This window comes from Diorhabda sublineata, chromosome X (genome assembly GCF_026230105.1).
Source record: "Diorhabda sublineata isolate icDioSubl1.1 chromosome X, icDioSubl1.1, whole genome shotgun sequence".
Taxonomy (NCBI): Eukaryota; Metazoa; Arthropoda; class Insecta; order Coleoptera; family Chrysomelidae; genus Diorhabda; species Diorhabda sublineata.
The window spans coordinates 8,486,475-8,503,760 of NC_079485.1; the positions used below are offsets into that span (position 1 = coordinate 8,486,475).

The following is a 17,286-nucleotide window of genomic DNA, read 5'->3' on the forward strand; positions in this document are numbered from 1 at the left end:
ATATAGCTAATGTATATGAAATAATCATAGACTGTAGTGTATGTGTGTGTGGTACTTTTTATTACAGCTTATTAAATATGGTCTCCATACGTCATGAAGACTATAAATCTTGCAATCAAAAGTGAATAACGAGTTATTAAAGAGCTATCATAAAAAATATAAGTGAATATTTTAACACCCTTATATTTCCACGGTTAACGAATGATGAATTAATGGAACACACAGCAATTCTTTTCGAGTATAGGGGTAGGAAATATTTTATCAATCTTCGTTGTTTTCAACGGTCAATACTTTCTATTTAATAATAATATTGTATTATGAGAAAGTATATCACAATTATTGATAGAAAAACTATGAGGGTCATAAATAATTCTTGGTAAATGTCTAATCAAAAAAAAAACAAACGCTAACTTCACATTCCACAAGCGAATTCACTGCGAAAAAATATTTTATCAAGAAATCAAATAGGCATAGGAGATGTGAAACTTATGGAGAGAATAGTATAGAAGAAACGAGAAGAATAGCCATGAGAATCTCTCTAATAAGAACATAAAAAAAACGCCGAAGGAAAAAAGCCGAGCATATATTTTTTTGTTCATCTATAATTTGTTATTAGATCAATAGTGTCAATACTATAAATATTCGTTTATCAAAAAAATGTCAATTCTTAACGAATGCAAAAACTATGATAAAATGATTCCTGCAATAAAAGAGAGACAAAAGGTGCTTTCATACACTGTATATTATTATAATTCTGAGACGATAGGTTGCTATGCTATGCTGAATGCGGCTATCGTGAGAAATGACCTTAGCTGACCCTGACCCTCTAGCCTCTACCAAGACCCAGAGAGTACCGAACAGAGAGAACCATTGACGGAACACAGGTACAGTTCTTCTCAGAAATTATGTATAGCTAAAGGGCTTTAATGTGATTTGCAATTAAATAGTTTTTGAGATTCGTAAGAAATGTGTAGGTACTAAAAAATATACTCTAATTAATATGTATGTAAAATGTTTACCAAAGTAGTTCAGAAGTTTTATTTCTGTAAAAACATTCAGTATTACCTATCTGCAACAATAATTATAAATAAATTTATGGGAGTAATAGGTATCCGGTTTAAAATAGAATCATTCCAATAATATCAAGAGACAATGAAATACTATTTTCGTTCAAAAGCTTATTCGTTATCCTAATGAAATGAAATCATCAAATGATAGGGTTATTGAATAATATACATTAGAAGTAAATTAAAGGTAATGTGTTGTTAAGACAAAAGCCTCTAGATCTTTACTTAAATATTACGTAATAATATTTGTAGGCATGTCTTGATTGGATCTGATTTCTTTCATTTGTCTTCGAACTAGTCACAAAAGACGCCACTGGTGGATGATAAGGTAAACCACGTTCTGACAGATTGAACTGCAAAACATGCTGCTAGTGTCGAGTTCTACAACGTTTAGGAAATATGTCAATTTAGGAATAATGTCTAAATTATTCATTTCTCAAATTTCTATAAAGAAATTGTTGAAACTTCTTTGTAGTTGATACATTTTTATGTAATTTTTCAATTTGAATAAATAATAATCATATCGCTTATTATTATTTTGAAAAAAATGCATGTCTATAAATAATATATTTTATTAATTAAATCATGTATCAAATGACATTTGATATATTAAGATTGTTCCAGCTCTCGATTTTGAAATCGTTATAAAAACGATTAAGAAACTATTAAGACAGTTTTTGTAGGTCCAAACTTAAAACTGTTTTGAAGTGATACCGTTTTAGATAAAATGGTCACGATGATTGTGACTGTTCTCTAGATACCTGAAGTGCTCGCGAAATGTTATGTCAGATTTTATGAATATAATGATATTTTCTACACTAAATTTGAAAATACAATTTAAAAAAAAATGATACAACTGTTCCCTTCGGTAATGACGTACCTGAATCATTTTGATTTTTGATTCCATGATTATCTAATTGTAACCTTTCGCTCGAAATATAGAGGGTGTCTAATAAATAATGTCGGTTTCCACTTTATTTATTTAATAATCAAACAAAAAGGAAGCCTTAAAAAAGTGAAGCCCATCCTACTCAATGGTTTTAGCCTATTCTGCAAGCTCTTTGAGAACTTGATAAAATCATTCTATGGGCTTAGATGTAATGCATTTTCCACATATCCTTTGGATTCAATTTTTACTCCACGTCAAAATTTTGCCGTGAATCTGAATAAATAGTAATCTGCCTGCGCAAGGTCCGGACTAAATGATGGATGTGGTAGGTGTTCAATACCACCAAGCTCGTCTATTTATTATGCGTAACTTTCGGTGGTTCAAAATTGTCTTATTTTAAGAGAACTTGCTTTCGATTAACTAAATCTGAATATTTCTCCGATAAAAACTCATACATTCGCATCAACTGTCTACTATATAATACCTCGGCATTGATAGATCGATTGTTTGGAATGATTTAGAAGTACACTCAACCTTCATAGAAGAAAAATAGAAAAATGTTGACCATGACTAATGCCATGAGTGAAATAAAAACCATTTTGCACATGTTGCATACATCATTTTTTCTACAGCTCTACAAATAGATTGTTTGAAGTCGGTAATGATGTGTTTGATGGACACAGAAACATGACGACTTTGGCATATAGAACGATTCCCCGACGATATCAAATAACCATAAGTAAGTGTTGAATAGTTGATACGGAGTATTTTTATTGTCACAGCTTCTCCATTGCTGGGAAACTACATTTAGGTGCAGGTGTGCGGGTGAGAAGTGGATGGTTAGATATTGTATAATGCTGTCGTACAAGATTCTTGGATGAGGTGTTTGAAGTAAGTTTTTTGAGACCTGTAGATTCTTTTCCGGTGATTCCATTAAGCGATGGAATCCAGGGGAGACTGTTATTTCATGATCAATGAAGGTAAAAATGTGAACGCTTTATGATTTTGTGTGTTTTGCTTGTGCAGGATCCATGCGAATCGTTTCAATTTTAGTATATGTACTGCCGAGGCAAGTACCATTGAAATTAATGGAATGCATATGTATAGAAATTTATGTGCGATATTTACAATAGGCAAATATTTCAATATTCATAAACCATTAATTCTGATTTTCTAAAACCAGACGTTTTCTTGATTAATTCTTGACGTCATAAATGACTGTGTAAAAATGGCTTTAAACTATTTCAATACAGTTTTATTACTGCCTATTTTTCTTATACTAAATTGTATTGAAATGTATGGTTTATTATTATTCATTTTATTGGAATTAAATGAAATCTGTAATTTATAATTATAATCTAATTCATGATATTAACGGTATTGATAAGAAAAATTAAAAGCACTACAAGCGTTGTTTTCATGAAATCACGAGCGTAAAAATATCCCTGAAATTGCGGATTCAGCACTTGCGTAATTAGTAGAGAACAAAGTGAGTGTTGTGATTATTAAACGTCTTTGTCTGGTTTAAAGACGCTGTATATGAACAAATGAACAATAAGTCGAGTGGATATAAAGAAATGAAGTAGCAAAAGACAAAAAGTGAGGTTACATTGTGAGAGGTTGATATATTTTTGTTATTTATTCTTGTAGCTTTTCATCTAGAGATGGGATTGACTCCGAATAATAGGAAATACTGCTATACTCTCTTTTTCTATTATTTTGTTCTAATGACTTACTAGTAATTTTACATTTTGAGACAATTAGTATGATCAGATACTTATTTCAACATCGATTTCAGTAGCGTTAGATTCCAGGTATTGATAATACTTCTGTTTAACTGCGACACTACTCTCATTAAAACGCCAAACTCAAAATTTGCAATCAATTCGAAATTTTGGTCGAAAATCTCTTATATCTAGGAAAAATTCTTTTAAAGTTAATCTAGTAATAATTATGACTGATATAAAACAAAAAACCACCGAGAAAATTAGTCATACATTTATTAGAAGAGACCAAAAAACTTTCAAATATTCAAATTTACATTGGAGAATGTCAAGTCAAAAATCATTATTTCGAGACACTACCCAAATCAGAATTGTCATAAAGATTTTAAATGAGGATGGACAATTATAAAAAAATATACAACTCAAACAAGAAATCATCCGGAGAATGGAATAAAGCAATAATCAGCAGCAACGTATCAAAAAATTATCAGAAAAGATTATTGGACACGTCTTATAATAAAGTACATTATAAAATTTTAAAGAATAGTATACGCAGAAAAATTTAGGCAGCATCTCGAAAAGACACATCTTCTCTAACTATCTTCCTAAAATTAGAGTATTCAACTGCAATGTTTATTACCGTGAATGAGTAATCAATCAGAAGATCGGACATCAGATGGAATGTGTAGAGAACGGAAAGATCAACAAAAATATTGAGAGCAATTTACGGAACAGAAAAAGAATACACAAAAAGGTGAAAAAACCGATGTTTAAATATATTGGAGGATGCATATTGATATATAAAAGATATTAGACAAAATGTCCAAAGTAGCCAAAGTGAGAGAAAAGTACTATAAAAGAGCAGTTGCAATATATCACCTGATTCTTCTTATGAAATATGTTCAATTTCGATCGAGCAGTTATCTCTCCACCATACCATTAGGAGCTAAACTAGCAAGTACTATGAATCTTAACAAACGGCTTTCCGTCTATATTCATCTTTATACTTGGTGGCTGCTGCTACTAAAAAACTGTTCCTAGAATTTTTTAGTGCATTTAAAATGTTACCCATCTCTATCGCACAGCCATCTAAATGAAAAGATGAAACAATAAATTTGAAGGTTGTCACGCAACAAAGAATTTCGAAGAAACATACGTATAGTGGAGTAACGTGAGACAAACGACAACGAACTTATGGCTTATGAACTCGACTATACAGCTACATACATTTAATGGAATTGTCCTATTCTTGGAATCATACTTTTTATATAATTTTATTAGACTACCAAAATTCCTCGCAAGAATCTATTCTTTTACATCAAAACTAGAACAATTATTGAATTACTAGGTACTAGACGTGTTGTTTGTAGGTACTCAGGAATGTTTTTGGAAATGTCGGAAATATTTCCCAAACAAATTGATTAGCGAAGAGTATTCTGGGAAAGATATTTGTTAATGTGTGCGAGTTATTTAGTTTCTTATAAATATAATTGAAAGTGATAACAAATACTCAGAAAAGGATCTATTTTTCAAACAAAATGGAGCGGAGCGCCAATCTTCGTTGAGTGAACTGCAATATCTCTCGATTTAACGCCATTGGATTTCTTTGCGAGATTATTGAAAGGGCAAAATTCAAAAACCGACACCGTTCCGTTGGAAGAACTACGTCGACGAATAGTTCAAGAATGTAGTCTAATAACCCCTGGAATGCTTCAAATCTTTCGAAATGATTTTAAAAAGCGATTCTACAATTGAATAAAAGTCGATGAACACTATTTTGAAGTGAAAATGATAGATAACGCGAACCATAGGCGTTGCGTTACATTTTCAAGATGCTGTGAACTAATTAAAACTTTTACTCAATGATGGTGTTTCTTTATGTGAAAAGAATGGGTTTAAAAAGTAGAAAGAAGGGGGTTGAGAGATGACGATTGCCTGTATCGAACAAATATTTCACATTTAGAAGAAAAATCGACGTATTCCAGAATTTCTTTCCAATGGATACAAATTTGTGGCACGCTCTGTATATTTATAATTATAATTCACTCATTGATTTATGAAGAGTTCAAATAGGGCTCTAAAAACAGATACATAATTTTATCCTAATTTTCATTTAATGTGATATTTTGTGAAAATATATCTCCGTATAACTTTCACATATTCACATATCGATAAATGGAAATTCTCAGTCCTGATCTTACTCTTGATCTCATATACGTCTTGTACCGTATCCATATACAGAAATCTCAAATTTGCATTTGTGATACTTTCCAAACCGGTTGCATACGCGGTCAAAGTTTAATAGGAATATTATACTATAATTTATGCACATTTTGTTAGTAGTTTGTTTTACTAATATTTTATTTTGTGTGAGACTAATCGACTGGGTCGAAAATAAAAGAGATCGTTGTATGTTATGTTTTTACACTGAAAAAAATTCTAAAATAAATTGATACAAGTGCTTCCGGGTTTTTTACATTAAAGAACTGCTGAAATCAGATCTAACGGTCTACTATGTTATCAAATTGACAACCCATCGTTATTTGGAAATTTCTCCATTGTTTTTAGAACACATTGTCTTCCATTTATTATTGAACATACAAGGACCGAATTTCCTAAACATGTTTCAAGTATCAGAAATACGGTATTGAAATTGAAAACCGACATTTTTTTATATTTATCAACTTATCAATATAGTTAAGTTCAATTGAAAACTTGAAAACTTCCAATCCAGGAACATCCTGTCAAATAATTTGAATCCAAATCATATTTTTGATTTCTATAGCTCCTGACATTTATTCGAATATCTTCTCTATTTATCGTTCAGGTCGAATGACCTTCGTACTAATATTGCGCATTTCAAACTATTTTCCATATCTATTTTCTTCTAACATTTATTTAAAAAAACGAGATACCATATAGATTGACCTTAAATATAATATTAAGGGAGCGGGGGACACGTTCTTACGTCTAATTTTTAGATTATTATCAAAATGACAATAGCTAGCAAACGATTTATAATTTGATTACTTCTGTCGTTAGTATTTCTATTCATCTATTAAAATATTTTCGAACATTTATTAAAACTACTGTAATTTGTTCACAATGAAAAAGTTAAGCAAAACAGTCGATTGTAAAAACTTTCCTCTCGATTTGGGGTTAGTTGTTACACCTTCGGTGTACGATGTTATGCTAAATAAAATAAAAATAAAATCGTCAAAGATTAACAATTTGAAATCGTTGTGAAACAAAGAGATCAGTCGAAAAAATCTTCATACAATTATGAATAATTATAATAATTCGTAATTTTAAAAATAAGATAAAGTTGGCAGAAACTTTTTTAAACCATATATAAAAACACAGAAATTCGTCTGCGAATAACAACTTGTAGTAAATTATTTATACACTTATAATTATTTTAATAAACCTTTAGCAACCTAAAATAGTTTAGATTCTAACATTTTTAGGCAAAAAAATTTTTTTTACAGAGATAGCAATATCATATACTAATATTGAATTAGTCTTCATCAGAATTGCAATTAATGCAAATGTATGAGTGAACATTTTCAGTTACACATTTGACAAGGGCCCACATTTTGCATTTTAAACATTCTACCCGATCTACTTTTTTAATGGTGTTGTAACTTTCGATACACCCTAAACAATACCATTCGTCAGTACCTATCAGAATCTGAATTGGATACAAAATTTTTTTCTTCACCTTATCCTTTCTTTCTTCGCTCATTTTCGAGGACTTTCCTTTACCTTTGCGGTTTCCCTTGTTTTTGTTACACTTTTTTTTTGGTCTTTGGTACATATAACAACTTATCTCAAAAAATTTTAACTACCGGCCCCATGGCAATTTTTTTAATATAAATTGAAGTCATTAATGGATATTGATAGTAGAAAAAAGCAATAACCTGAAGGTAGATTAATTATGAACATTTAATGTTGAAAAGTTTGAGAAATTTCAAAATATAGGCTGCATCAAAAATAAAAAAATTCATTTAAAGGATTTTTTTCCTTACTTGGTTGAAATCGAGACGCATGCACACAACCTACTAGCTCGATGCTTGGCGACTTACTGATCTTTTTTATGTATTATGCAAGATATTATAAGACAACAAATAAGTTATTATTATGTTACCAGAGATTAAAATCGCGGAAAAAAGGCGTGCAACTTCTTACCCCTGCAACAACGCGTCTCACGCTCCTCTATTCGATCAATCACATACTGCGACTATTTATATTATTGAGCTTGAATACTAACTTTCCGCGGTATGGAGTTCATCCACTGAAATTTTCCTAGATTAGTAACAATAGATCCATATAGAGACCAAATTACCGAGTAAACGTGGAACCCTATAAGTTCACCACCGTATATGTGCTGAATGCGTAATTTTTGAAGAATATAAGATATACATAAAAGAAAAACACCGAAGCCATATGCGTAAAGATGTTCTCTTGAAAAAGGATAAATCCATTGGAGGCCTGCCATTGTAATCGTCTGAATAACTACTAGTTAAAGTGCTGCTATATTCTTCAGATTTAACCTCAAGGGATAATCGACTGTTTCCAAAAATTTAAAAGCACTTAAGTGGTGAACAATTTCCTTCAGATAATGAAGTCATAAGAATATGTTAATTTTAATGAAGACTATATTGAAAAATAAGAATATTTTTACTAATCTTTAACTGCCAATGGGTGAGGGGCGGAGCCCAGTGATCGAGCCTACTACATTTGCTTTATTTCTTGCCCCAAGTTTAGCTTATTGATTTTTCTACAAATATGTACTGTTATTTAAAAATAAATTGGAAACTCGATAGTATTTACAAATATTTGAAAATTCATAATTTGTATGGTACTTTGTTAAATGGAATGCATTTTATTTCAAAATATTGGACTAATATAAAAAACCCCGCTAATTGTCGATTGGCTTGTAACCACCTGTTGATGAAGGTCATAATTGTTGGTTTATTTGAATTCATTTCTAGAACCACAAAGATTTTTATAATGAAACCAACGAGTTTATTATAGGACATTCTCATTAGGTGTAATTAGTTAAATACCTTACTTAAAAAAATTGTAATTTGAAATAGGATCAGATTCGCAAAAATGACAGAAAATTCTAGAAAATATTTGTTAACAATGATGGATATATTCAGAACAAGTCTTCAATTTCTTTTTACCATGATAAATGTCGATGATTTCATTGTTGGAAAAAGTTTTTAGTTGATCTGTTCTTATTTTCATGATAATCTCACTCTAACTTTCAAGTCATGAAATTTTTTTTAAATTATGAAGTATTTTCATTGGAAGCATTAGCATTAGGCCAAATTATTTCTATCATACACTGATTTGTTCCATTAAGTATATATAATTATATAAATGTTTCGATTTTGTGTGTAGATGAGCCGAGATATCGTTTGATGTTAGTGATTCTCACTATTAACATCGTAAAAATTCCAAAGGTGTAGTAAATTTTTTAATTAGTTTTTGTCGATGGACATTGAAGAGTTAAATCCATAATTCAATATAAAGTGGCTATGATCGTCAGCGGTAACTTAATGAAGTTTTTGAATGAAGAAACAGCACAAATGAAACTAATTATATCATTTAAGGTAGTAAGTGATTGAATCTATTCACCACAATGCATCTTATGCAATAATAGCGGGCACCTTTTAATTATGAATTTCACCATTTAGCGAAATTAAATACTTGTAAATGTGATAAATGTTGTGATTCTTAACATTGAATATTTATTTAGATCGATTGACGTATATCAATTGAGCTCAGGTATAGCTTACGAACTATTCGTCGAGTCCAAGTCAGTTGAAAAACTTGAAGTAGCTTCACTTTTATTTTGACTAACAAAAAACATGACTAGGTGACGTTGGCAAGCCCCAGTTAACAAACGGAATTTTAAATTATCATACATCACATAAAACTATAGCTATGAAGAAAATCTGCAAACAATAGCAATGCACCAATGCAATAGGTTTTAGATGTAGAAATATGATTAGATAGTATCAGTGCAACGTTAATACGACATTTATATGTAGAATAATTAAGAAAACAGAAACACATATTCATTTGAGTTACACTCACGATAAAAGCTGGAACAACAAAGAAAATTTTGGTAACTTAAACCCACTTGTAAAAGCTCTTCTTATGGATATTGTTCATGCAGTTCAAGTGCATACGTTCGTTGGAAATCAAATTGTAAATCTGAGGGTTACCGTAATAAGATGAACTATGGATGAGCGTAAAATAAAAACTTATTCTAAATTCACCTATAGGTAGAGTGTGGTTAAGTGAATAAATATTTCATTTCAGGAAGATTTGCTAAAACCGTACTTATATGCTATTAAAAAAAATGAAAACATCGAAATACAAGCACAACGTACGATTCCATATCACTCCAAAGTAAATTCAATAGAATCAGTAGAACCTTTTTGCAAAAAGAAACTGGATTCATATTGATACGTACTGCGACGAATTTTTTTACAATTTAGCATAAGAGTTCATGTTAAAATATTGTCTTCTTTTTATGAATTTTAAGTTATTATACTTTACCTGTCAAGACTTCAACTTGTTTATCAGTGTATATTTCTTTTTCACATTATATCTTTGCATATCCTAAGCTATGATAATCGACTACAGGTTCCGTAATTTAATCGGTTCAAAGGTGTGTACCTCAAGATAAAATAGTGTAGTAAAATCAAATATTGAATATATTTGAGAACAAATCCTTGCTTTTTACAGCGTGCATAGGTATGTATGTTATTCGAAAATCTCGCTTTCACCATATTTTAGTGTGAGAACTATATGGTAATTTCCATTTATAAAATATCTAGTTTCTGTTTTTTTCACATTAACAGGTGATAAATTAATGGAACTGATAGAATCAATAAAATATATTATTGATAACGAGAGTTTCCCAATATTAAGTTTGCAAATGGTTCCTATTACTCTAATAATGTGTAATAAAACCGAAATCCTAATTTCAAATCACATGGTACAGTGTTTAAAAATTAATCTAACTTTGCAATATTCGAAATGTGTACAGAAAAAGTGTTTCAAAGGATTTATGCCATCTGCATAATATGCAATTAACATATTCTTTTCATATAGTATACTAGGTACACATTTAAGCTGCATCGGTGGTATTGTTTTGTTTACAACATCCTTGTTCTTTGGCTATGAAAATATTATTCACGTTATTGCGCCTATTGCCGCCGTGAAGTTTGATTTTTAACAAACTGATAAACAGTTCCAGGAGCTTTCAACATTTGTATGACAAAAAGGACGCATACACAGGAAATTTCTATTGGCATACCAATAATTTATAATTATCCTTGATTTACTGCATAAATAAAAAAATTACCACCAAGAAAATTCAGTTTTATGTTAATTTTAATTAAGTTCTAATTTTAGCTGCATAAACCAACCTTTACGGTGTTTCATAATCTACTATTAAACTACAGATACAACTGTCAAAACCGCATGATTCTTGTTTTATTTAGTACACAGTAAGTGAAAAAACAATTTACGGAAACCTTTTTATATAACAGGAATAAATTTCTTATTAATTTTATTTAATTTGTTCGTTTTCTTTTTATTATTAAATATTATTTTATTTTATATAAACTGATTTGTTATTTGTTATCAGTTTACCAAATCTACCGATGATCAGTTTTTATCGTATACACAAGTTTTTATAAATATTCATAGAAGCAATAGCCTCGAGGCAATAAATAGATAGATCAAGTTAGTCCCTTTATTATATATACTATATAACATAAACACTTAATATGATTTTTAATAACTGCAATTCTTGTTAATGTTTCAACAAATAGATATCTCGATTCATTCAATCTACCATCTATAAGACATATGGTTTCTACGGAGAAGACTATCTCATATGTAAAATCTTCAAATAATTCTTATAGTAGCGTCAATTTATAAAGATGACACTCTTAATCTTAATAGTGTATACATTTAAACATTTTGCACTAATGACAAAGAGAAATAATTCATTACATTAAAACAGAATCTTTTTTGATACAAGTACGAAAGATAAGAAAAGCAGGTTATATTTATATAAACTATGGAATCGGTTAAATTTAGTGAGTAGTGCATTAAATTTATCATTTCAAACAAAAATACGTGTTAATATTTTTTTTACAGATTTGAGTGAATTTATTACCCTACTCACAGATAACCCATCTAGAGTTAATATTAATCCTGTATCAGAAGAGGAAACAGCAGTCTTTACATTTTGGTCTCAAAATGTTACATTACAAATAACTCTGTATAAATAAAACATTCAAAAAGTTGGAGTGAGCATAAAAAACTATTTGAAATCATAGCGCTTTAACTGAATCAAACAAATGGGTCAAGTTAAGTAGAAGTCAATAATAAATTCAAAATATAAAAATGTTTTTGACTTTTAACGAATAGACGGGAAGATCACGTAAATATTTTGAATTTGAAGAAGAGATGAACTGAATTTCTGGTAAATCAGAAAGAATAAATTTTTAAATACTATTGTCAGAGGAGTCTAGTGTCAATATGAAGTCAAAAAAAGACTTTTGAAAGCATAACACGAGATGACAATCTAGGAAATGTACAAGTAAAACCAAAAAACATTAATCAAATTGATAGAAAAAAAAGAGACTAGAAATGACACACTGGAACAAATGAGAAAGGATAGACTGGAATGTCAAAAGAAACTAGTCCTGATCAATGGGTCAGTTATATTCCGAACATTCAGATCTTAATCGGGTTAACCCGATCATAGATTCTTTAGGTTAACTTGAAGTACTCTGTATTATTATAAAAGCTAATGTTATAAATAACACAAAATATTTTTTGACTCAGTTTTTTTGTGATTATATTGTTTTAGATTTTTCAAACTGGAATCACCCTATAGAAAGTAGTTGGATGAATTTGAATATGATGCGCCCGTTTTTCGTGATGTGGGTTCTTTTAAAAATCTGTATAAGCCAGGCAGAGTCTTATGAAAATATTTAGGCTTATGTATATATGGCGGACAGAGAATAGCAAACCAGATCCCCATTCTTGTGGATGATTGATCGATTTAATATACAAATACTTGACCGTAAGGGCGAACAAAGGGCCGGTGGCCGTTGCCGTACCTAAAAGATCGTTTACCACTTGCATACATTAACAACTGACTTAAGATTAATGGTAGTCGAACGTACGGAATTGCTTGCTTGGCAATGCTTCGTCTTTGCTTTACTGGTATTTCCATGGGAACCAACTAAACTTGACAATAGAAGTATCCCTTGGTTGTTCTGTTTTACATTCAATCGACCATATTATTGAAAATTTTTACGCATTTGCAAATTAAAGCGAAAAAATATATGTGAAATTACAGTAGAAGAACGTTGATTGAATATCAATATCTCAAATGTTAATTTAGTGAATTGAAAATTTGGAAAAAAGATGCTTTTATTACATAGAAAATATTTTTTAGTGTCATTATTGTACAAATTTAATTTTCAATGATTTTTGGTGATAATAACAGTGCCTTTGAGTTCCAACCCCCTTTCGCTAAATTATTTATCCATAGTTTTTGATAATAGCTTTGTCCGACATTCTTCAGAGTCTCATTACATGCGTATCACAACCTCAAGATAGATAATAGATCCATATCCACTTCTATAAATTTTATATCCAATAAATAAGTATCCTTACAGTATTTATAATCGGTCTGCGAGAGAATACTCCAAAGTATGTTGACATTGGATATTAGTTAATTAATTTTTTTAATATAATCGAGGATAGATATTTTTTTCCCTGGTCTACACAATTATACCGGCACATTATCATCAATTTTGCATATACAACTACGAGTAAACCAACTATGTATAACAACATAAAAATTTCTATAATGATAGTATCAAATTTTGATAATGACTTGATTAGACTGGCATCATTTTCGATTAACAGTTATCTAAATATTTTAGAACGTCCAAAAGATTTATCTAAACTATTTATTGGTGGTTACCAACTACCTACTATCTGATGTTGATTGTAGTCAAGATGAAAGATCTTTGAACTTTATTTAATTAATATAACTAATCAGATCTATTTCGGCAATTTTCGGAAACTATGATCGGGTTAACCCGATGACCATTGAGTAAATGCTATCAGCTGACGGGTTGTTTCATTTGTCTATGATTTTTTGAACTTTAAACAATATTGATTCCCTTTAAATGGCTATCTACTATTAATTCTCATGAGCAACGTCAATGATAGGTTACTAAGGCTTGCGGTTTTCATACTTTTACAATAAACAATTAGAATTATCAATCATATAGAATCTATTATACAACTAAATAATTATCATGAATATCGTGAAAGAATTAACGCAAAAAAGTGATAAAAATCAAAAGTTCTCGTAAATATTTTAAATTTAATTTATTTCCACCGAAAATTAAACGCAACGTTCGGAAATTGTGATCAGGGTTCTGGATTAGAATTCACAATCAGCTGTTATATGATCTACCTGACTCAGATCGTAGTTTCTTTAAATCGTTCTTGAATATTATCTTCGATAAAGGCAGTACACTGTTTCCATTGTAAAAACTTAAATATTTTGTTATGTGTTTTGTTCATTTAAATGTGAACAAAATTCTTCTGTGACCTTATATGTTGATGAAAACCGTTACATCTTATGAAACAACATGGATCCGGAACAATGCACAACAATAGGTTTTAATCCAAATTTAGAAAAGAAGAATCTCACGGACGGTTAAGAAATCTGTAGGGTTATATTTCGTAGTAATTATATTATAAGAAACTTTATGATTTACAAATGATATCAGCGATTGATGGTAGAAATGAGTTACTTAAAGACTTCAATATTAGATGAAAATGTTGAGTCTGAATTTTCTCAAGGGATTCGAGAAACGAAATTCGAAAAAAAAATGAAACAACAAAATCTTTCTTCTTCATAATGGTAAATGGTAAACATGATTATTAGTTATATAGTTATCCATACTGGCCACATTAGGGGTCATCCATAAATTACGTCACATGTTAATGGGGGGGGAGGGTATCATCGGAATGTGACATAGTGTGACAAGGGGCAGGGGGGGTCAAAAACTTTGTGACATCACATGTTAAAATTCAAAATTCATCACGCAAAATTTAATTAGTCGTTTGTTGCTTCCTAACTAGTCGTTTGTTTTTCTGTTGTCTAAAATATTTGACTTCTTTATGTTAATTTTATCAAAGATTATATAATGAAAGTAAGAAAAAAATAAAAATAACTGTTTTCTTTTGATTATTTTTGAATAAATATATAAATTTGAAAAATGTGTGACGTCACATCAGGGGGGAGGGGGTTTTGAAATTGTGACAACCTGTGACAAGGAGGGGGGGAGGGGTTAAAAAGTCCTGAAATTTGTGTGACGTAATTTATGGATGGCCCCTTAACGTTACTCACCAGATTTAGTTCAATGTGATTACTGGATATTCCCGGAGGTACAAAATGGGCTAAGAAGACTACAACAGAGCAGATGAAAGCCTTCCAAAAATAATACTCTCTTTCAATTGTTAAATAATTTTTAGGCTGTTGCTTCAGAATTTTTGCCTAAAAAACCATCACTATCACTGCCACATATTTCAAAATTTTTTCTTAGACAGTTGAACAGTTTACTTCTATTCGATAGTCTTTTTTCTGTCTATAAACTTTTATTTAACATTATTATAAACTAAGGTTATGGTAGTGTTGGTTAAGTACCTAACTGCCATGCTGTATTGCAATATATGATTTCTTCTTACATAAAATGATGAAAGTACGTCGTGTAATATTTTCGATATTTGATTTTTGAAATAGCATAACGTACGAGGGCGCTTGACAACTCTTTCGCTACGATGTTACTATCCGCCACGTTTCTGATATCTGTACTTACAAAGCTGACTGTTTTCATTGTTGGGTAAACATGAATAGATGTGAATTTGCAGTATTAGGTCAACATTTTTTCCCTAAGAAAACTATTAAGGTAACCGAAGAAAAGTTATATATAAATATATATTATATATATATATATATATATATATATATATATATATATCTATTATATTATATAATATTATATATATAAATATTATCTGCCCTATAAGATGATTTGTAAGTGGTTCTTAAAAGTGGCCATCTGTACATGGACTATATTGAACGTGCGGAACCGTCCGAATCCGTGCCCTTGTATTTAGCGATCTTTGATAGCTATAGTCTATTTTTGTATACGAGAGAGTAATAAAACCTACTTACTAATCCAAAATTTAGTACTGTCATTTTAAATATTATTATTGAATAATGTAAATATTTAAAAAATTTTCATAAATGTACCTGAACTAATACCAGTTTTGAGGCCTTTATTGGTCTTTTATAACAATAAGCTGTACAGAACAATAGAAAAAAGTTTGGAATTGTCAAAAGATCTTCAAGTACCTATTTGTTAATAAAAGTTAGAAATTTGGATTTTGTTAAATTTATAGATTTTCTTCCAGACAAATTGCACCGAAAATACGATTGAAGGTTTTTCCATGTCACGGATCGAGATGATAAGGATTACTCAGAAAGGAGTCGAAGCACACTATGGAAACTTGTATTAGAAATAAGTTGTTTGCTGGAAAAAACATTCCAGAAAGTCTATTTTAATGGAAGGAAGCAATATTGTAGTATGTAGATAAAATTACCCAAAGACTATAAACGAAATCATAGAGCAAAGAAGAAATATATTTTATTTAGATGAAACATGGATCAACGAGAGACATACACCAAGTCAATTTTGCCAAGATGAAATTGTTACAAGTCGAAGTAATGTATCTACTGGTTTAAATGTACCAACAGAAAAGGAGGTCAGATTAATAATAGTACAATCGGCAGTTCAATCGGTTTTGGTGAAGGTGGTTTATTGACTTTTGAATTTACTCGTTCTCGTAATAAACAGGAGGACGTGAACGCTGATTTTTTAAAGAATGATTCGAGAATATAATATATCTTGTTCCTTAGAAGTGTATAACAGTAATGGATAATGCAAATTATCACTTGATACTTTTAGAAAAATTGCCCACAACCACAACCAAGTGGTTAAGAATATATTCTAGAATTGGCGAAATTCAAAGAATAATAAGTTCTATCGCGATTCCGTGTGAAAAGTACTGTGTTCCCTATCAAACGTCAAAATGTCACAGTAGATGAAATTTGATAAACATAAATACAGTGGAAGCATTGTCCATGTTAAGTGCTTCAAAGAATTTTTTTGCATGGTCTGACACAATTAGAAACTAGAATAAATGGGTAGAGTTGAAAAGAGACTATGCTATGTTTAGAGTGACTTTCGAAAGTCCATCCTCGTTATATAAACCAAAATCAAAATTTTCCCAACTAAAATTTCCATCAAAAGGAAGTGATATATATTTCGCGATTGTTCTGCAAATTCCTACGTTTCTAGATTAAACTTAGATAATAAAAATTCTTTTGTTAAAATTCAAAACCTCAAAGATAACATTATATTCAAAGCATTCTTCACAGGTAGACACTTCCGTATAATAGATTCTTATTTAT

At 30.2% G+C, this 17,286-nt stretch overlaps 1 protein-coding gene and 1 pseudogene across 1 annotated transcript in view; both read right to left on the reverse strand.

Annotated features, from left to right (window-relative positions):
* LOC130451378 (steroid receptor seven-up, isoforms B/C) overlaps nucleotides 1-17,286 on the reverse strand; it is a 118,776-nt gene that overhangs the window by 67,939 nt on the left and 33,551 nt on the right. The window lies entirely within an intron of this gene.
* Nucleotides 2,938-3,033, reverse strand: LOC130451876 (U6 spliceosomal RNA; annotated as a pseudogene).